The following is a 23,506-nucleotide window of genomic DNA, read 5'->3' on the forward strand; positions in this document are numbered from 1 at the left end:
CCTATGAGCCCATAAAATCAGAGGCAAGTTATTTACTTCCAAGATTCAATGGGGATATAGGCATTTGGTAAACATTTCTTTTCCAAAAGGGAGAAGTAAAGGGGCTACAGGACCTATGCAATTTTGAAACCCAGAATAGCAGTCATTCAATCTTAATGCTTCAGAAAGATCTCATTTGACTCCATGTCCTACAAACAGGGCACACTAGCACAAGGGGCGGGCTCCCAAGGCCTTGGGCAGAGTTTTTTTAATGTGTTTTAGGGAAATTCAGTTCACAAATTTTAAATGGTTTAAAAGGACATGATCAGTATTTCTGCAATCACTTAGTGTTGCAATTGCACTATCTAATGTAGATTAAGAATTTGTAGTCAAGCTTATCCATTAGTTCTACAACCTGCCTTGCACATAAATTTGCATAAACTAGAAGAGCAATTGTACTATATAAATGGTTTTATACAAGCTCATTATAAATTTTAGATAGCTGTAGAACAATGGAGAAACTGAATAATTAAATTGCCATAACAATATGATGTATGTAATGGCCTTATACATTGAATAAGTTGGCTCTTTAGAGTTTTCCACACTCCTCATTGGGTTTGACAAGATTAGGTGTACTTATACTATTGTTGTAGATTCACATTATTGTATTATAAATTTTGTGCTGCATGTAGATGCCCAATACTTATGCTTTTATACTTGAAAAAGATTTTAACCAAGAGTCACAGGCAGATTGTGAAATGATTAACATAGCAGGTGACACAGAAGGCTTGAGGGGCAGTGAAATGTCAGTGATGACTAGCTTAGAGTATGCATTCCATGAGCACACAAGTATATGATTTCTTTAGGTGTTTCTAAGATGACCTATGTTAAGCATATCTCATAAGACAGAGTTCAGACCTACAGGGGAGGCCTGGCAATCTTAAGTGAACTGTTAGTTTGTCCCACAATTTGGCTATTGGAAATATAGTAAATGTCCCATGCTTGAGACTTTACACTAAATTTGGCCCAAAGTTATATCTTTAGGAAGCAAGAATAAGATTGACTTTATGTACAGTTTCAGCAAATTTTATTCTCACATAGTTTTTCTCTCTCAGAAAGTATTTTTATATAAAATGGTTTAGGTATTGTATAATGTACAATATAACCAGAATCTTTCAGCTTTGGTCACTTTTTATAATTTAATATATTGTCCAAGGCAGTATGATCAGAAAGGTGTCACTTTCACTGCTTGTTCAGAGAAATACAGTTTTTAAACTCTCATCCTATTGAAGTCTTACCATCTTGATCTTCAAAAGTGAAAACAGAATGACCTATTGACTTTTTCCCTTGGAAAAGAATGACAAAAAGTTGAAAGTTAAAAGCCTTTTTCTTTGGCCTATAACATAAAGTTGTTTGGATTGTGACATTGCAGCCATTATTCCCCAGACTTCATGAAGCCATCCAAATAACACTTAGAATGGGAATCCCTAACCAGGTGGTAGGTGGTGCCAGTGACCCTGCTGGAGTGTAAAGAGATAAGGATGATCTTGGGAGCAGAAGAACGGTTGTCTTGTCATGATAATCATATTTTAAGCCATAGTTACCATATATTAAACTATGCAGTAGCCTAGACTCCTCTTACTAGACTTTGGGTAAAAAAAAAAAAAAAAAAATCAAAGGAAAGAAAACATATTTTTCCCCAAAGTTTTCTGTTGAAAATCAATCAGTTGCTTTTCTTGGTATGGTGGTTAATTCTGCTAAAAGTAATTGCTAAGTCTTTCTTTGATGACTTAGGTTTTATGCTGTCTTTTATTGTATAAGACTATAGTTGTAAAAATTGAAAGTGATTAGGCCAGATTGGTACTATCCCCAAGGTATATTGTGAAATTATATGTAGAAACAAATCTTTGATCCTTTATTTCTTATGAATTAGCTTTTGTTCCTTAAATGAAATGTAAAAAAAACTTTGCTTAGGAGCTTTATTCTAGAAGCTTTGTTACTAAGATATTTAATTGAAAGAAATGTTGATAATATGATCGTTAACTACAATAGGAATATGGCAAATTTTGTTGTTGATTGACTTGATGAGTTAAAGTTATTTTTCTATAATTTTATTTTCCTTTGCTTATAAAGTTGTAACCTCAAAAACTAAAGTTAATGAATTTATGCTCATGTATTTCTATTTTTTCAATCTATAAATACTGAAACTTCCTGAAATTTTGAGAGTTTCACTATCAGGGGAATAGAATTCAGAGATCTACCTTGCACCATGCCTACTAAGAGAGCAGCAGATCTGTGGTTTAGAAATTTAAACATTAGCAACTATTATTGCATTTATCAAAATAAAAAAATATTTTAAAATGTTCTGTAGTGATTAAATTATTGAGCTAACACACACAACCCGAGGCATAGATTTTAAAAAATGCTTAAGTTTAGCAGTGCACACTTTTAAAATTGATAAAACATATTTTTTTTTTGCATTTCACAGAAGGAAATAAAATTCAACAGCATAAATTTCTATTCTCTGAAAAACATTGTCATTAGCTTATTAATATTTCAGTCATAGAAAAAATAATACTTGGATTAGTTTTATTCTTACATTTTCTCAAACTTCAAGATGGCCTTATTTTTTTTTTCATTTCTCAAGCAAAAAACAAAATACTAAATGAAAATGTTGTATTTAAATGCAAATGTTGGAATTGATTATCCTAGAATGGAATAATTTGCAATGGTATACTGTGAATGGGGCCATTAAAACTGAAGAAGTGCTGGCCCTATTATTTATGAATTCATTTTAATACATTAGAACAAATGAGAATATTCAGGCAGTTCATTAAATTGATTTGATGTATCTCCATTCATAGTCAAAGAATAGGCAAAATGTCTATAAAAATAACATCAACCTTCAAAGCTTATATTTCAAGAATACAATTTAAGGCTTAAAAGATTGAAAATAAAAATATAAAAGTGTGCATAATTTTCCATATCTGGAAGTGAATATTAAGTTTTATTAATATCTTTCCAAAAAATGGGCATGTAAATGTTATTCTGTCACATTCCTAGGGAATTCTGATGAGCCTCAATTGGTGATTTCTTTGCTTTTAGGACTAATACTACTTTATGAGTAAATGCTGAAGTTAATGAATCAACTCTCATGTATTCATATTTCTCAAATTTATAACTATTCAAACTCCCTGGAATTTTTAAAATTTTACTCTAAGAACAACAGAATTCCCAAATTCTCTCCATGACAGCATGCCTACGGAAGCAGCAGCAGGTCTATGATTCAGAAATTTATATACAGAGACCACAGTGATGAGTGTTCATGCTAATGTTCTTAAATTTAAAGGAAGAATTTCTTCATTTGTTTTACCCAAAGCCTCCCTGTATCCTTTGGAATTCTCACAATTATTCCAGTACACAATAGTCTCATAAATCAAATACAGAGAAAAGTCTAAGATCTTTTATTTCCTTTGACATACAGTCCCTCCAAGACAATGAGATGGGGTAGCTTTGGTGCAAGTACTTAGAACAAGGTTTCTCATCATCACTTTAGAAATATGATGACAAATCATACTGATGACAAATCACCGTAATGTTTTGCTTTTATGGTTGCTTGGTAAAAGTCAGACTCAGAAACCTTGGGATTCATTTTCTTTACTTGGCTTCTTTGTAGCCTAAGGGACCACAAGTAGCCCATTTTCTTCTATGTGGCTCTGCTCAGTCCTTTATTCACCCATTAAAGTAAAAGTCTTCAGCTAGGTAACTTATCATTGAGGTTGTCAAGGACAGGTAGGAAATCTGTGTCCAGATTATATCACATGAATAATTACATCAGCTAAAACTCTCAGCTTCAATTGTGACCAAACTCCCCAAGATTACATATGCCTGAAACATTCATTAATCAGATATCAAGGAGTAATGTGCATAAAACAGACCACTTCTGTAAGGTGACTTTTTAAGGTCTTGTTTAATTACTCAGAGATGTTTTTATGTTGTTATTTTCTTCTCTAACAGTTATACTCAAGTCACTGAGACATACAAACATGAAGAACATGTCATAGTGAATCATGACTGCATGTGCTGTAATCACCAGCTAACTGGGAGAAAATTTAGTATCTGGGGAAGTAACACTTTACTTCCTATACAGACTGTCTACTCTCTAAACTGAAGCATTTTTCTCAGCAAGTGATGTACCTGGTATCTCCTATTTCATATACCTAAATGGTAACAGAACTGTATTTGCACTTCCTAAATGAACTTTTCCTTTTCTTGGGTCATAACACATGTCATATGAAATGAACAAGAAGAAAAATCACAGCGAAAGGATGTAAACATTGAACATTATAGTGAAACTTCAGTTGTTTGTGTCAAAGTCTTAAGATGCTATTGGCATAAAACGACATAGTCTAAAAATAAGATGATGTAACTCTCTCCTCTCTTTCTTTGACCAAATATTAATAGCAAATAAGATAATGCAATCATTTGCTCCTGGAGAGATAAAACTAAGAGTGGAGCGAAGATTTGTATGAAACTTCATTTAATTGAATGAGGAGTAATTGTCCTGGTTGGTCTTACTTAAGGTATTGCATATGAATACTAGATCCTAAATTATGTTTAAAACATCAGAATATTGAATTTCCATGCTTTTCTGAGATCCTCTTGGATTTCAGAGATAATCTTTAAAGTGTTATTTCCACTTGAAAATCCTTAGAACATAAACAAAAACTTCCTAGTGAATCATAATAATATATTATTTTAAGTTAGTTAATGGAAATATAAAATCACTGTTTTTTCTATAGCTATCTTTGTTTGAAAATTATAAATTTCATCTTGTCACTGAGCAAATATATTAATTTCAAAAAAATATATACATATACTGGTATAGAAACAGAGATGTAAAATTAAAATATATGCTTGTGAGCACCTAGTATAATTTCCTTATTTTAATGTAAGAAAACAGAACTCCAAGAATTGTCTTATCCCACTTATCTGTGACAGTTGACTTGAAGTCAAAGGACTTTGGATCTTAATTCTATGGACCGGTGCTGAGAACAGCCGCTGGAGGGGCTCGCGTGCCCAGCAGTGCACCGCAAGGTGACCAACCGCTGGCAGCACATAAAGACTGACACAAGGTGGTACCTAGGGGGACGATCCCAGATGGCCGTTTAGGAACAGCTCAGGATTGCAGCTCCCAGTGAAAGCACAGAGGGTAAGTGGACGCCGCGTTTTTATTGCCCACAGACTAGGAAATTCCTGGGCGGAGGAGCTCCATGGTCACCAGCGTGGCTGTTTTGGCCTGCTCGGCTGTGCCTGCTGGCGCCGCTGCTTTGCCCCGCACGGCTGCTTTGTCGGCGCCCCGGAGCCGCGGTTCTCCATACAAAATACACCGGTCCGGGTGCCCTTTTGGCTGGCGATTGGAGCCACGGGAAGTCGCCCATTCGCCGGTTCAAAAAAGGGGACTGAGCAGAGAACCAGGACAGCAGATTCCAGGGCAAAAAAAAAAAAAAAAAGCGCCACAAACCTCAGTGCCGCTGTTTAAGCCAGCGCAGTGAGTGGCCGCAGGGGAAAACAAACAGACCCCGGTGCCTCTTCAACAGGTGACTGGAACACCAACTTAAAAAAGGCTCTGAGGCAGGGAGCCAGGCGATCAGGCTCGGCTGGTACCACCCCCACAAAAGAACAGCAACCAGAAACTCAGGATTGAGAGTTTCACAGCAAACGCAGCTGAACCTGGGACAGTCCAGCTCTGTGGGGGAGGGGCGTCCGCCATTACCGAGGCAGCCCACCAGGACAGATGTAGTCGGCCAATGCTGAGGCAGCCCACCGTTGCCAAGGCAACCCACCATTGCTGAGGCAGCCCGCCATTGCCAAGGCAACCCGCCACAGCAAAGAGACTCCACCTCAACAGAGGCGGGCCACCATCGCCAAAGCAGTTCTAACTACACCCATATAAACGCGACAGCAGGGAAGTTCACTCGGCAGCGGGGCGGAGCCCACAGCAGCTCAGCAAAGCTGCTATAGGCCGACAGTGACTAGGCTGCCTCCTTGGTGGGCAGGGCAGCTCTGAAGGAAAAAAAAAAAGAAGGCAGCAGCATAACGGAAACTCATAAATAAAGCCCTAAATCCCTGGGACAGAGCACCTGGGAACAAAAAGCAGTTTATGAGTTCTGCTGCAGCAGACCTAAAAGTACCTGCCCAGCAGCTCTGAATAAACAACAACAGAGCTCACAGCTCACCATTTGAGCTCCTATAAAGAAGAGACCGTCTCCTCAAGCAGCCCCCTGAGCCCTATATATCCAAAAAGACACCTCATAAATGAGAGATCAGATTGACACTGGACAGGTATCCGTCTGGGACAAAGATAGCAGAAGAAGAAAACTGGTAACAACCCTTGCAGTTCAGCAGCTGCTGCAGGTGAACCCCAGGCAAGCAGGGCCTGGAGTGAACCTCAGCAGACCTACAGCAGAGGGGCCAGACTGTCAGAAGGAAAACCAAGAAACAGAAAAATCCTCATCATCAACAAACAGAACGTCAATCTGAAAGATTTGAGACCCATTCTGAAAGCCAGCAACTACAAAGTCGACAGGTGGATAAACCCTTAAAGATGGGAAGAAACCAGCACAAAAAGGATGAAAACACCCAAAACCAGAACACGTCTCCTCCTATAAGGGATCACAACTCCTCACCAGCTAGGGAACAAGGTTGGATGGAGAACGAGTGTGATGAAATGACAGAATCAGACTTCAGAAAGTGGGTAGTAAGAAACTTCTGTGAACTTAAAGAACATGTTCTAACCAAATGCAAAGAAACTAAGAACCTTGAAAAAAGATTTGACGAAATGCTAACGAGAATGGACAAAATAGAAAGGACTATAAGTGAATTGATGGAGCTGAAAAACGCAACACGAGAACTTCGTGAAGCATGCACAAGTATCAACAGCCAAATTGACCAAGCAGAAGAAAGGATATCAGAGGTCGAAGATCAACTCAATGAAATAAAATGGGAAGGCAAGATTGGAGATAAAAGGGTAAAAAGGAATGAACAAAGTCTCCAAGAAATGTGGGACTACGTGAAAAGACCTAATCTACATTTGATAGGTGTACCCGAATGCGACGAAGAGAATGAATCCAAGCTGGAAAATACTCTTCAGGATATTACCCAGGAAAACTTCCCCAACGTAGCAAGGCAGGCAAACATTCAAGTCCAGGTAATACAGAGAACACCACAAAGATATTCATCAAGAAGGGCAACCCCAAGGCACACAATCGTCAGATTCAACAGGGTCAAAATGAAGGAGAAAATACTAAGGGCAGCCAGAGAGAAAGGTCGGGTTACCCATAAAGGGAAGCCCATCAGACTCACAGCAGATTTCTCAGCAGAAACCCTACAAGCCAGAAGACAGTGGGGGCCAATATTCAACATCCTTAAAGAAAAGAACTTTCAACCCAGAATCTCCTATCCAGCCAAACTAAGCTTCATAAGTGAAGGAAAAATAAAATCCTTTGGGATGCAAGTACTCAGAGATTTCATCACCACCAGGCCAGCTCTACAAGCGCTCCTGAAAGAGGCTCTACACATATAAAGGAATAACAAGTACCAGCTCAACTAAAAGGCAAAACAGCCAGCTAGCACCAAAATGGCAGTATCAAATTCACACATAACAATATTAACCCTAAATGTAAATGGACTAAATGCCCCAATCAAAAGACACAGACTGGGAAATTGGATAAAAAGACAAAACCCATCGGTATGCTGTATCCAGGAAACCCATCTCACATGCAAGGATACACAAAGGCTCAAAATAAAGGGATGGAGGAAGATTTACCAAGCAAATGGAGAGCGAAAGAAAGCAGGAGTTGCAATTCTCATCTCTGATAAATTAGACTTTAAAACAACAAAGATCAAAAGAGACAAAGACAGACATTACATAATGGTAAAAGGATCAATGCAACAAGAAGAGCTAACGATCCTAAATATATACGCACCCAATACAGGAGCACCCAGACATAAGGCAAGTTCTTAATGACTTACAAAGAGACTTAGACTCCCACACAATAATAGTGGGAGATTTTAACACCCCATTGTCAACATTAGACAGATCAACCAGACAGAAAATTAACAAGGATATCCAGGACTTGAACTCAGACCTGGACCAAGCAAACCTAATAGACATTTACAGAACTCTCCACCCCAAATCCACAGAATATACATTCTTCTCAGCACCACATCACACCTACTCTAAAATTGACCACATAATTGGGAGTAAATCACTCCTCAGCAAAAGCAAAAGAACGGAAATCATAACAAACAGTCTCTCAGACCACAGTGCAATCAAGTTAGAACTCAGAATTCAAAAACTAAGCCAGAACCACACAGCTTCATGGAAACTGAACAACTTGCTCTTGAATGTTGACTGGATAAACAATGAAATGAAGACAGAAATGAAGATGTTCTTCGAAACCAACGAGAATGAAAACACAACATACCAGAATCTCTGGGACACATTTAAAGCAGTCTCTAGAGGAAAATATATAGCAATAAGTGCCCACATGAGAAGCAAGGAGAGATCAAAAATTAACACCCTATCGTCAAAACTGAAAGAGCTAGAGGAGCAAGATCAAAAAAAGTCAAAGTCTAGCAGAAGACAAGAAATAGTTAAGATCAGAGCAGAACTGAAGGAGATAGAGACACAAAAAACCCTTCAAAAAATCAATAAATCCAGGAGCTGGTTTTTTGAAAAGATCAACAAAATAGACCACTATCCAGATTAATAAAAAAGAAAAGAGAGAATAACCAAATTGATGCAATAAAAAACAATAAAAGGGATAGCACCGCAGATTCCACAGAAATTCAAACCATCTTCAGAGATTATTACAAACAACTCTATGCACACAAACTAATAAACCTGGAAGAAATGGATAAATACCTGGACACTTGCCTCCTGCCAAGCCTAAACCAGGAAGAAGCCGAAACCCTGAACACACCCATAACAAGGTCTGAAGTTGAGGCAGCAATTAAGAGCTTACCACCCAAAAAAAGCCCAGGTCCAGATGGGTTCACAGCTGAATTCTACCAGACATACAAACAGGAGCTGGTACCATTTCTTCTGAAACTATTCCAAACAATACAAAAAGAGGGAATTCTTCCCAAATCATTTGATGAGACCAACATCATCCTGATTCCAAAACCCGGCAGAGACTCAACAAGAAAAGAAAACTTCAGGCCAATATCCATGATGAACATAGATTCAAAAATCTTCAATGAAATACTGACAAGCCGATTGCAACAGCACATCAAAAAGTTTATCCACCATGATCAAGTAGGCTTCATCCCGGGGATGCAAGGCTGGTTCAACATACGCAAGTCTATAAACGTAATTGACCACATAAACAGAACCAAAGACAAAAACCACATGATTATCTCAATTGATGCAGAGAAGGCCTTTGACAAAATTCAACAGCCCTTTATGCTAAAAACCCTCAATAAGCTAGGTATCGATGGAACATATCTCAAAATAATAAAAGCTATTTATGACAAACCAACAGCCAATATCATACTGAATGGGTAAAAACTGGAAGCATTCCCCTTGAAATGTGGCACCAGACAAGGATGCCCTCTCTCACCACTGCTATTCAATATAGTATTAGAAGTTCTAGCCAGAGCAATCAGGCAAGAAAAGAAATAAAGGGCATTGAAATAAGAAAGGAGGAAGTCAAATTGTCTCTATTTGCAGACGACATGATTGTATATATAGAAGACCCCATCTTCTCAGCCCCAAACCTCCTGAAACTAATAAGCAAGTTCAGCAAATTCTCAGGATACAAAATCAATGTGCAAAAATCACATGCATTCCTATACACCAATAACAGACTTAAAGAGAGCCAAATCAAGAACAAACTTCCATTCACAATTGCCACAAAGAGAATAAAATACCTAGGAATACAACTAACAAGGAACGTAAAGGACCTGTTCAAGGAGAACTACAAGCCACTGCTCAACGAAATAAGAGAGGACACAAACAGATGGAGAAACATTCCATGTTCATGGTTAGGAAGAATCAATATCGTGAAAATGGCCATACTGCCCAAAGTAATTTACAGATTCAATGCTATCCTCATCAAGCTACCAATGACCTTCTTCGCAGAACTGGAAAAAACCACTTAAACTTCATATGGAATCAAAAGAGAGCCCACATAGCCAAATAAATTATAAGCAAAAAGAGCAAAGCAGGGGGCATCACACTACCAGACTTCAAACTATACTACAAGGCTACAGTAATCAAAACAGCATGGTACTGGTACCAAAACAGAGATATAGACCAATGGAACAGAATAGAGGTCTCGGAGCCAACACAACATATCTACAACCACCTGATCATTGACAAACCAGACAAAAACAAGCAATGGGGAAAGGATTCCCTGTTCAATAAATGGTGTTGGGAAAGCTGGCTAGCCATGTGCAGAAAGCAGAAACTGGACCCCTTCCTGACACCTTACACTAAAATGAACTCCAGATGGATTAAAGACTTAAACATAAGGCCTAACACCATAAAAACCCTAGAAGAAAATCTAGGCAAAACCATTCAGGACGTAGGTGTAGGCAAGGACTTCATGACCAAAACACCAAAAGCATTGACAACAAAAGCCAAAATAGACAAATGGGACCTAATCAAACTCCACAGCTTCTGCACAGCAATAGAAACAATCATTAGAGTGAATCGGCATCCAACAGATTGGGAAAAAAATTTTGCAGTTTACCCATCTGACAAAGGGCTGATATCCAGAATTTACAAAGAACTAAAACAGATTTACAAGAAAAAAACTAACAAGCCCAATTCAAAAGCGGGCAAAGGATATGAACAGACACTTTACAGAAGAAGACATACGTGAGGCCAACAAACATATGAAAAAATGCTCATCATCACTGGTCATCAGAGAAATGCAAATCAAAACAACATTGAGATACCATCTCACGCCAGTTAGAATGGCAATCATTAAAAAATCTGGAGACAACAGATGCTGGAGAGGATGTGGAGAAATAGGAACACTTTTGCACTGTTGGTGGGAGTGTAAATTAGTTCAACCATTGTGGAAGACAGTGTGGCGATTCCTCAAGGACCTAGAAATAGAAATTCCATTTGACCCAGCAATCCCATTACTGGGTATATATCCAAAGGTTTACAAATCGTTCTACTATAAGGACACGTGCACACGAATGTTCATTGCAGCACTGTTTACAATAGCAAAGACCTGGAACCAACCCAAATGCCCATCGATGATAGACTGGATAGGGAAAGTGTGGCACATATACACCATGAAATATTATGCAGCCATCAAAAACGATGAGTTTGTGTCCTTTGTAGGGACATGGATGAACCTGGAAACCATCATTCTCACCAAACTGACAAGAGCAGAAGATCAAACACCGCATGTTCTCACTGACAGGCGGGTGTTGAACAATGAGAACACATGGACACAGGGAGGGGAGCACTGCACCCTGGGGTCAGTTGGGGGGAAATAGGGGAGGGACGGTGGGGGGTGGGAAGCTGGGGAGAGATAGCAAGGGGAGAAATGCCAGATGTAGGTGATGGGGAGGAAGGCAGCAAATCACCCTGCCACGTGTGTTCCTATGCAACAATTTTGCATGTTCATCACATGTACCCCCAAACCTAAAATGCAATAAAATAAATAAATGGGAAAAAAATTTCTATGGACCATGGAAGTTCAAGATTTAATGTCAGAAGTGCTACAATTGAATCCTTTAAGTGCTACTATTAATTATATGCCTTTTTTTCAGTAATGAGATAAAGAACACATAAACTTAAAGCATTCTAGAATGTTGGTTATTAGTACTTCTATATCGTCACAATTCTCTTACACATAGAAGTCTAACTACTAGAAATGTTATTACTGTTTGTATTATTATTATTGTCACTGAGGTAGATGCTTTTATTATGTATTAAAGTTTGCATTTTATCTACAAGCATGTGTTAAAACTTTGAGTTTCATTCCAGTGTATGCTTCACATGACCTGTTTGAATTCTACAGAACCCACTTCCTTGTTTTTCCTTGTATTTTACGATAGGGTGTCATTTGACCTATTATGGAGAATAGAATCACATAGTATTTAATTTTTTATTGAATGTTAGACTTTTATGATTTGTTTAAATTGTTGCCTATGGCTTGGATCCTTTTATTATTGTGGCCAGATAGTGTTTCATGCATTGTATGGGTATGCATAATCATTTATTTGATTTTGTGAAGCTCCTGGTAAATTCTTGATGCTGTGATTAAGATGCGCCTCTGAACTTTTATTACTAATGTCTTCCTGTGCACATGTTTATACTTGGCAACCATAGAGCATAATTTCTAAGTCATAAGTTTATGCATTCAATATAATAATTCATAATAAGTTATTTTCTTAGGTAGTCATAACAATTCTAATTCTTCTCTGCAGTATTATACAATTCCTTATGTGCTTATTCTTGCTGGTGCTTGATAATATCAGCTTAAAAAATTAAAAATTAAAGCCTGACATATAACTTAGGTGGAATGAAAATAGTAATTATACATCTTTATGGATTTCCACACAGTGAAAATTCCCATTTATTCAGTACCCTGATCAAGAACTAGAATATACCAATACCCTACCAGCTTCCTCTTACTCCCTACAGTTTCTACTTCTTTTATTAAAAAAATTATTTATTATACTTTAAGATCTGGGGAACGTGTGCAGATTGTGTAGGTCTGTTACACAAGTGCCAGGTTGGTGGTTTGCTGCATCAATCGCCCCATCGTCTGCATTAGGTATTTCTCCTAATGCTATCGCTCCCCAATCCTCCAGCCCCCTACTACTCCTCCCCTAGCCCCCACCCCCCAGGCTCCAGTGTTCCCCTCCCTGTGTCCATATGTTCTCATTGTTCAACAACCACTTATGAGTGAAAACACGTGGTGTTTGGCTTTCTGTTCTTGTGTCAGTTTGCTGAGAATGATGGTTTCCATTTTCATCCATGTCCCTGCAAAGGACATGACCTCATCCTTTTTTATGGCTGCATAGAATTCCATGGTGTATATGTGCCACATTTTCTTTATCCAATCTATCCTTGCTGGGCATGTGGGTTGGTTCCAAGTCTTTGCTGCTGTGAACAGTGCCACAATAAACATACATGTGCATGTGTCTTTATAATAGAATAATTTAAAATCCTTCGGGTATATACCCTGTAATGGGATTTCTGGGTCAACCACAATGCAATTAAACTAGAACTCAGGATTAAGAAACTCATTCAAAACTGCACAACTACATGGAAACTAAACAACCTGCCCCTGAATGACCACTGGATAAATGATGAAATAGAGGCAAAGATAAAGATGTCCTTCAAAGAGGACGAAGACACAAAGTACCAGAATCTCTGGGACACATTTAAAGCAGTGTCTAGAGGGAAATTTATAGCACTAAATGCCCACATGAGAAGTGAGGAAAGATCTAAAATTGACACCCTGTCATCACAATTAAAAGAACAAGAGGAGCAAGATCAAACAAATTCAAAGGCTAGCAGAAGGCAAGAAATATCTCAGATCAAAGCAGAAATGAAGGAAATAGAGACACACACACACAAAAACTTCAAAAAATCAGTAAATCCAGGAGCTTGTTTTTTGAAAAGATCAACAAAATAGATAGATTGCTAGCCAGATTAATAAAAAAGAAAAGAGAGAAGATTTAAATAGATGCAATAAAAAATGATAAAGGGGATATCACCACCAATCCCACAGAAATACAAACTACCATCAGAGATTACTTCAAATGCCTCTATGCAAATAAACAAGTAACTCTAGAAGAAATGGATAAATTCCTGGACACTTATACCCTCCCAAAACTAAACCAGGAAGAAGTTGAATTCCTGAAGAGACCAATAACAAGGTTTGAAATTGAGGCAGCAAGTAATAGCCTACCAACCAAAAAAGTGTCCAGAACCTGTGGGGTTCACAGCCTAATTCTATCAGACGTTCAAAGAGGAGCTGGTAACATTCTTTCTGAAACTATTCCAAACAATACAAAAAGAGGGAATCCTCCCTAACTCATTTTATGAGACCAACTTCATCCTGATACCAAAACGTGTCAGAGACACAACTAAAAAACAAAATGTTAGGCCAATATCCATAATGAACACTGATGCAAAAATCTTCAGTAAAATACTGGCAAACTGAAACTAACAACACATCAAAAAGCTTATCCATCACGATCAAGTCGACTTCATCCCAGGGATGCAAGGCTGGTTCAACATCCATAAATCTATAAATGTAACCCATCACAGAAACAGAGCCAAAGACAAAAACCACATAATTATCTCAATAGATGCAGAGAAGGCCTTCGTCAAAATTCAACAGCGCTTTATGATAAATACTCTCAAAAAACTAGGTATCGATGGATCATATCTCAATAAGAGGTATTTATGACAAACCCACAGCCAATATCATACTGAATGGGCAAAAACTGGAAGAATTCCCTTTGAAAACTGGCACAAGACAAGGATGCCCTCTCTCACCACTCCTATTCAACATAGTATTGGAAGTTCTGGCCAGGGCCATCAACCAAGAGAAATGAATAAAGGATATTTGAATAGGAAGAGAGGACGTCAAATTGTCCCTGTTTACAGATGACATGATTTAGAAAATTCCATAGTCTCAGCCCCAAATATCCTTAAGCTGATAAGCAACTTCAGCAAAGTCTTAGGATACAAAATCAATGTGCAAAAATCGCAAGCATTCCTATACACCAATAATAGACAAACAGAGAGCCAAATCATGCATGAACTCCCATTCACAATTGCTACAAAGAGAGTAAAATACCTAGGAATACATCTAACAATATGTGAAGGCCCTCTTCAAGGAGAACTACAAACCACTGCTCAAGAAAATAAGAGGGGACGCAAACATAGAAAAACATTCCAATTTCTACTTTTCTGCAAAGATAAACACTATACTAAGTTCTGGAATTATTTTTTGTTTTACTTTTGCCACTTTTCTGAAATCTTATAAATGAATTGCACAGTTTATTCCTTTGTTTCTAACTTTTGTTTTTCAACATGTTTGTGAGATTTATCCATATTACTGCATGCGGTAAAACTTTATTCATTCTCATTACAAATTAATGTTCTATTGAATAAATATTTCAAAATGTAGCCATTCTACTGGTTATAAACTATTGAATTGTTTCTAATTATGGCTGTTACAGTGAGTGCTGCTTGAGCATTCTTGTACATGTTTCTTGTAGAACATATGTATGCATTTCTGTTGCATTTATACAAAGAAGTGCTGAGACATAGGATATGCATATTTTTGGCTTTACTAGATACTGCCAATAGTAATTTTTAGATAATGATTGTATCTATTTATCCTCCCATCTGCACAGTATATAAGTTATTGTGCAACATCCACATCCACAGTGATGTCTATTTTAGTTTTTTCCATTCCAATGTGTGTGTATTAGTGTCTCACTGTGGTTTTAATTTGCCTTTCCTTGATTATTGAGGGATTACTTTTGGATAGAAGTCTTGTCATTTTGCATTATCTATATTTTTAAAGGTTCTGTTTACTCCTCTTGCCCACTGTTTTGTTGTGTTACCTTTCTTCTACTTATTGGTATGTATAAATTTTAACTATATTTTATATATAAGCTAATTGTTAAGTTGAAATGTTTAAAATTTAAAAGACTATATTAATGTAGTCTTTTATTTTAGACGAAAATGTAGTCCAATGTTTTGTGGCTAACATTCTGCCTACTCCCAATGTAAAAAAAACATGTTCTATTTTATTTTCTAGAAGATTTAAGATTTTGCCTTTCATATTAACAGTCATTACCTACACTGTATACTAACCACTTCCTGCATATCATGTGTTTGAGGGCAAAATTCGTTTTTTTCTGCTATAATACTCAATTGATTTAGAACCACTTATTTATAATAGTATCTTTCTGTAGCTCTTTGCATTATTTTGTCCTAAATCAAGTGCATATATCTGTTTCTGAGATTTCTATATTTTACCATTTGCTCATTTAGCTATCCACTAGCATACTGTATTAATTTCTATAGCTTTGTAATCAATACTGATGTATGGTAGGACATCTTTTCACACCTTGACATTCTTCTTTCCTCTGTGTTTCCATTAGAATTACCTTTCTGTGTCACCCATGTGTCTGCTCTCTCTCTTCTTTTCTCTGCCTTACACACACACACACATACACACGCAAACACACACGCACACACACACTGAGCACACTGAGATTCTAATTGTAATTGCATTGATTCCGTAGATCTTTTAAGTTAATGCTAACACATTTCATATTTTTGTACTTCTATTTGGAATATTTGCAGATTTTTGTTACATGCTTATTTTTTCATTTATCAATCTTGCCAATTTCTTTTATTAATACTAACAATTTTTCTGTAGATAATTTTAGATATGTTAATACTCTTGACATTTGTTTTTAATGATAATAGTTTCCCCAATCTGTATCTGTCTGTGTCTGTGTGTTTACATGTGTTTGTCACCCTACTTCATTAGGTTTCCTATTCAACATCAAATAACAAAATAGGAAACATCCTATTCTTTAAGGAAGAGTTTTCAATGTTTTACCATTTGACATAATGTCTGCTCCAATATTTTGGATAATATGTTTTATCAGATTATATTAATTTCCTTTTATTGTTCGTATTAAAAATAGTTATTTTAAAAATCATTAATCAATGTTGGCTGCTGAGTATTAACAAATGCTTTTTCTGCAAATTGAAGTTATATGATTTGTTTTCTATGATTGGACCATGTGGTTTATTAGTCTCAGAGAAAACATATGGCACACTTCCCCAGTGTAATTGAAAAGAGTCTAAGGAACAGATTATTTGCAATAGAATGAGCACAGTTTAGGGAACCATATAAGAGATGTGGAAGCACTGCAGACTAGCAAGAGCCAAGATTCATTACCACTCCCGGTTCTGAAGGGATAAGTAAAAGGGAAGAAAATTATAATAATTTGGAAAAATGCTAATGCTGTAAGTTAGAGCCACCAAGCTAATTGCTGAGCTTTAGTAGCATAAAACACTGCCTATCAAACCATGAATGGGAAGGGAAGAGGCCAGCAGAGCAAATACTACAATATTATATAATTCTTTTTCTTTTTCTTTTTCTTTTTTTGAAACGGAGTCTCGCTGTGTCACCCAGGCTGGACTGCAGTGGCGTGATCTCAGCTCACTGCAACCTCTGCCTCCCAGGTTCAAGCAATTCTTCTGGCTCAGCTTCCCAAGGAGCTGGGACTACAGGCATGCACCACCACGCCCCGCTAATTTTTATATTCTTAGTAGAGATGGTGTTCCACTGTGTTGGCCAGGCTAGTCTCAAACTCCTGACTTCAGGTGATCCACCTGCCTCGGCCTCCCAAACTGCTGAGATTACAAGCGTGAACAATATCATATGTTTCTAGCCTTACAATTGCCTACATGGCCTCCCATGGCCATACGTAACCACAAGCCATGAAAGTTAGCCTCTCAGGATACTGCACTGGGTGGAGAAAAATGAGGAGTCCATGTGGAGAGATACTAAGAGTGTGGCAGAAAGATTTCCAGATAGCTCTTATTATTCCTACCTTGTGGTTTCCAACCCTTCAGCATTGTCCTTTTGTGTGTGGGCAGGATCTTTGACTTGCTCTAAATAATAATTACGGCAAAAGTGACTGGATGTCTCTTCTGTGATTATGTTTCATAAGGTTGTAAAGTTATATTCATTAGTGGACTCTGTTCTTTGTTGATTTCGATGAAACAAGTGGCCATGCTGCAAGAGCCAATGTGGGAAAGAACTGGTTCTCCAGCCAAGAAGCAGCTAGGAACCCAGGGTGACCTATAGCTGAAAGCCAGCAAGAAAATGAACCCCCCATTTTATTAGGTAACACAGCATTGAATCTATTGGCAACCCGGTGAGCGCAAAAGCAGATTCTTCCCCTATTGAGATGAGACTGCAGCCTGAGCTGAGAGCTTCAGTGGAGACTGTGAGACTCTGAAACATTAGATCCAGCTTAGCTGTGTCAAGTCGACACCCACAGAATCTGTGGTATAATGACTCTGTGTTGTTTAAGCCACTGTTTGTGATAACATTGGTAGGTAGCCATAGATAGAATGCAAGAGGACTGTCAGCACAGTGGTGAACTATAACATTGAAATGGATACTTAGAAACTGATTTTTAAACAAAATAAAATAGTGTATTTTTCTGATATTTTCAGCTTTGGTTAAAGAGTTTCCTAAAAATAAGATATAATCCACCAGTTCTATCATTCAGCAATAAATAAACAAATAAATAAATCATCAAAATTTCTCTTTTAATTTTGTCTTTAACCATAAATTATTTACATCTCATTTTTGATGTCTAGAATGGCTGCCTTGTAAGAAAATACGTACTTTTTTGTTTTAGTTTGTTTAATTTACTAAAGGATACTTTATGCCAAGAATTCCATCAATTTTTGTAACATTTTTTGTGTATTTAAAGCAAGGTGTATCCCACAATTGTAGGGTACATAATTACATAGTTAACCAAATTGTTTACCATGTTTTAAAAATCACCTGTTTTCTTACAGATTTCATCTGATATAAAAATGTTTATTTATTTATAATTTTTTGTCCTAAATATTCAGTTTTTAAGACTTACCATATGTCTTCTGATAATTCAAATCTCTTTACTCCGCAATTCCATAACTTTCTGAAGATTCACTAACATATTTATCATAGTTTGTGTATAATGTTTATTTGTTAGTTCTCAAATTGTAGTTTTCTATCATCTTTTCTTGTTGAACTGATTCTTCTCTTCCCTCTTCCTTCACATTTTTCTTTTTTTCACCACATCCTTCTTATATTTTAACAGCATATTGAAAATTGTAGATGATACATTTTAAACTTTTTAAAAAAAATCATCCTTTTCACAGTTTTAAGTTTTGTCCTAGACGGCAATTTAACTACTGCTGATTGTTTATCTTCTTTTTTTCTATAATCCGTTATATGATCAACTTTATTAAAATATAAAATTTCAGCTATGCAAAAGACCCAGTCAAAAAAATAAGAAAACAGGATAAATCTGGGAGAAATTATTTGCAAAAGGCATATTTGATTAAAAACTGTTACCCAATTGTTTTATAGTTTTATCAATGTTATAACAATGAGATACCACTACACATTCTAGTAGAATGGCCAACACCCAAAGCACTGGCAGCACCAATGCTAGAGAGGTCATGGAACAACAGAAGTTTTATTCCTTGCTGGTAGGAATACAAAATAGTACAGTCACTTTAGAAAACAGCTTAGCAGTTTCTTATACAACTAAACATACTCTTACTGTAAGATCCAGTGATTGCATTCCTTGGTAATTACCTTAATGAGTTGAAAACTTATGTCCATGCAAAATATTGCACATGATTGATTGTTTATGGCAACTTTATTCATAATTGCCATACTTGGAAGCCGCCAAGATGTCCTTCATTAGGTGAATGGGTAAACTCTGGTACATCCAGACAATGAAATATTTGACACTAAAAAGAGGTGAGCTCTCCAGTTATGAAAAGACATAGAGGATCATTAAATGTATACTAATAAGTGAAAGAACCAGTCTGAAGAAAATTATACACACTGTATAATTCCAACTGAATGTCAGCCTGGAAAAGGAAAACCTATGGAGCCAGTAAAAAGATCAGTGTTTATCAGGGGTCACTAGGAAGGGAGGGATTAATAGGCAGAGCACAGGGGACTCTTCGGGAAGCGAATATATCTGGTAAGATGTTTATTTTGTGGAGTTTTGTGTTTGTGGTTTGTTAAAGCAGCAGTCCCCGACCTTTTTGGCACCAGGGTCTGGTTTCATGGAAGACAATTTTTCCATGGACCAGGGTCAGGGGATGGTTTCAGGATGATTCGAGTGCGTTGCATTTATCATGCACTTTATTTATATCATTGCTGCATTGTAATACATAATGAAATAATTATACAAGTCACCATAATGTACAATCAGTGAGAGGCCTGAGCTTGTTTTCCTGTAGCTAGGCAATTCTATTTGGGGGTGATGGGAGACAGTGACAGCTCATCGGGCATTAGATTTCCACGAGGAGTGCACAACCTAGACCCCTTGTAGGCACAGTTCACAATAAGGTTTGAATGCCTATGAGAGTCAAATGCCACTGATGATATGACAGTAGGTGGAGCCCAGGCAGTAATGTGAGCAATGAGGAGTGGCTATAAATACAGATGAAGTTTTACTTACTCAGCCGCCACTCACCTCCTGCTGTGTTGCCTGCTCCCTAACAGGCCATGGACCAGTGCTGGTTCATGGCCTGGGGGTTGAGGACTGCTGTGTTCAAGTCAGTCAGTTTCCATTTTGATCTTACAGCTTAAGCAAATCTCTTAGGCAAGAATGTTATCTTAAGGAAAAATGTTGCTGTCCTTAATCCTGAGTGCTGACCCTTCTAGAGTTTCATTGAAAGCACAAAATATTTACAAAATCCCTCCCACTTAGAGAATTAAACTCCAAAACATGTGTTAGTCTCAGGAAGCTGCTGAAATTTTTCAGCCTTACAGTTGTTTTTCCCTGAGATTTTTGTAGAAATGAAGCTTAAACATCAGCCGAATTTTTCAGGTAGTAATCCTGTCCACATCTTCCTCTTTTTATCCAACATTTATTTTTTCATCTTTTAGTTAATCTGGGAGCTCAACATGACAACGAATGCAATTGCTGAAGCCTGAGTCCAGTAAGTTCACTCTTTCTGCTTGCACTATGCAAATAAGTGGTTTCCTGGATCTAGCCCATGACCTTCCTGCCTAACTTTATGTCCATGTTTAGTTCCTTCAAGAGTTTTCAGTGGTTCTGGAACTTGTACTATTTCTCCCTAGGTCTACTTTTTATGCTCCTGTTTAAAATGCACAAATCATATTCATTAGCTAGTTTGTTCCTCTGCTCCCTAATGAGGTTTAGCTTCTTAATCTAGACTGAGAATAGGCTTTGTTAGAGATGAATATAATAAAAGAATTACTCATTCGAATTTTTAAGAGTAATCATGTGTCCTTTCAAAGTTGTTACAACGTGAGATCTCACATTTACATGAGGATCTCCTTAACATGTCATTTTCTCCTAATTTTCGAAGCTGCCACCTCCTTCAAATTATTTCAAATGGCACAGAAATTTGTTCCTTTAGTAAAAGTGTGAATAAATAATAAATACTTTCATTGGATACATATAATTTTATAGTTCAGTTCTAGAAAATATCAGAGTAGATTTAGCAAATATCTGATATTTTGACTTTCATCAAGAGCACATTTTCTTCCTGGGAAATTTTTTGTTAGCTTACAAATCTCCTAAATATTAAAGCCAGGAAGAAAATCTATATTGATTTCCCCATAAAAATCTCCCTGATTTTTTTTCTTTTTATGTGGAATTCTTGTGAAAATATATAATTTAAACAGCGTAAGTATGTTCTAAAGATACAATCATACCAACAGAAAATATGACTGAGTTAAAACTGGAATATTGTTATGAAAGTTAATGCATAGATGGGATTCATGAGATAGAGAACAAAAGGAGATTGATGATGCAATGATAAAATATAAAGTGATCTTGATGCAAATTTGAGCCAAGAGGAATTCATTGTTTAGAAAGCAAGTGGATATTTATCTATTTATTTATTTATTTATTTTTGAGACGGAGTTTCGCTCTTGTTATCCAGGCTGGAGTGCAATGGCGCGATCTCGGCTCACCGCAACCTCCGCCTCCTGGGTTCAGGCAATTCTCCTGCCTCAGCCTCCTGAGTAGCTGGGATTACAGGCACGCACCACCATGCCCAGCTAATTTTTGTATTTTTAGTGGAGACGGGGTTTCACCATGTTGACCAGGATTGTCTCGATCTCTTGACCTAGTGATCCACCCGCCTCAGCCTCCCAAAGTGCTGGGATTACAGGCGTGAGCCACCGCGTCCGGCAGCAAGTGGATTTTTAACTGTATATTTTAGAAAGCCATCTTTTTATCAATTGAACATTGAAATAATTAATTTATTTTTCTTGGAAAAAGTTTATTTGCAGACTGGAGTATAACTGGTAAAACACCAAAATACAATAGCTTTCTGTTTTCCTTAAAGACCATCATAATAAGTAAATGGATTACATTTGGTCATGTCTCATGCCTAACTAAAGGCTACATGGCAAAATCTGCAATGTGGGGACTCTAATCTCTGGCAAACTATGGCTTTTTATTATCTTAGATGTGTGTCTTTTATATTTTTTACCTTTCATCCTCACATTGAGCTATTAACAATTCTAATCACACTTGCTTATTTCATTGTAGCACTAGAATATTAATGTCTGTCTAGAGCTCAAGGGGGCAAAATGTTAGTAAAAAGAAAGCTGCCAAAAATGTTGCACAAATTTTTTAATATTAGAATATCTGTTAAACTCTTCCACATATCTATAAAAAGCTTGCTCATCCTCTAAGGCTAGCTTAAGCTTTGCCCTCTTTTGTCAAATTTTTCATCTTCAGTCAGAATAAATCAATATTTTCTTCTTACTGTTCCTCAAAACTTTGTTTTCACCTCAGTCACAAAACTGTTCTTCGTTCTTTTGTACCAGAGTTGTATGTTGTCTGCATGCAAACACTTTCTTTCTACTTAAATAATAGGAAACTTTAAAGTTTTCCTATTGAACAAATAAGAAATTCCAACACATTCTAGGTTAAGTTTAGGAGCATTTTGGTTTTATTTGGTTGTTTTATGAATCTCATAAACTAAAGAAATAAAGGTGTCTCTGGTTATAAAATTGTCAGAGATGTATCTCTCACTTAATTGTGTAACAAAGGACAAACCAGTGGACTAAGTTCAGTTGAGAAAAAAATCTGTTAGAAATGAACAAACAAAAACAAAGGTGAAATAAGAGTAATCTTCATTGGTGATTGAAGTGACAAAGATGACCTCTTGTAAATGTTATCTGGAGTGAGAACATTGTACTGAATCCACTGTTTGTTAGTTATCCAGAGGGACTGAGTTTAGCCAAACTAGTAAGTAGAGAAAATTAGATATGTAAAATATCAAAATAATTATATATGAAAGATCCTTCAAGTCAAATTCAGGGCCAGACATGGTATCTCATGTCTGTTATCTTAGCACTTTGGGACACTAAGGCAGGAGGATCTCTTGAGGCCGGGAGTTGGAGACCAGCCTGAGCAAAATAGTGAGATTCACTTCCACTGAAAAAAAAAAAAAAAAAAGGAAGAAAAGAAACAAATCAAAAATGATACAAACTAGCTGGGCTTGATGACACATGCTTGCAGTCTTAGCACCTCTGGGGGGCTGAGATAGGAGGATCACTTGAGTCCAGGAACTCGAGGCTGCAGTGAGCTATAATTATGACACTGCACTGCAGCATGGGTGACAGAGCAAGACACTGTCCCTAAAATATATATATATTTCAGTATCACTAAATCCTGAAAAAATATATTTATATATATTATATAAATATATAAT

This window comes from Sapajus apella, unplaced genomic scaffold, assembly GCF_009761245.1.
Source record: "Sapajus apella isolate SASKATOON/1434 unplaced genomic scaffold, GSC_monkey_1.0 scaffold11, whole genome shotgun sequence".
NCBI classification, from domain to species: Eukaryota; Metazoa; Chordata; class Mammalia; order Primates; family Cebidae; genus Sapajus; species Sapajus apella.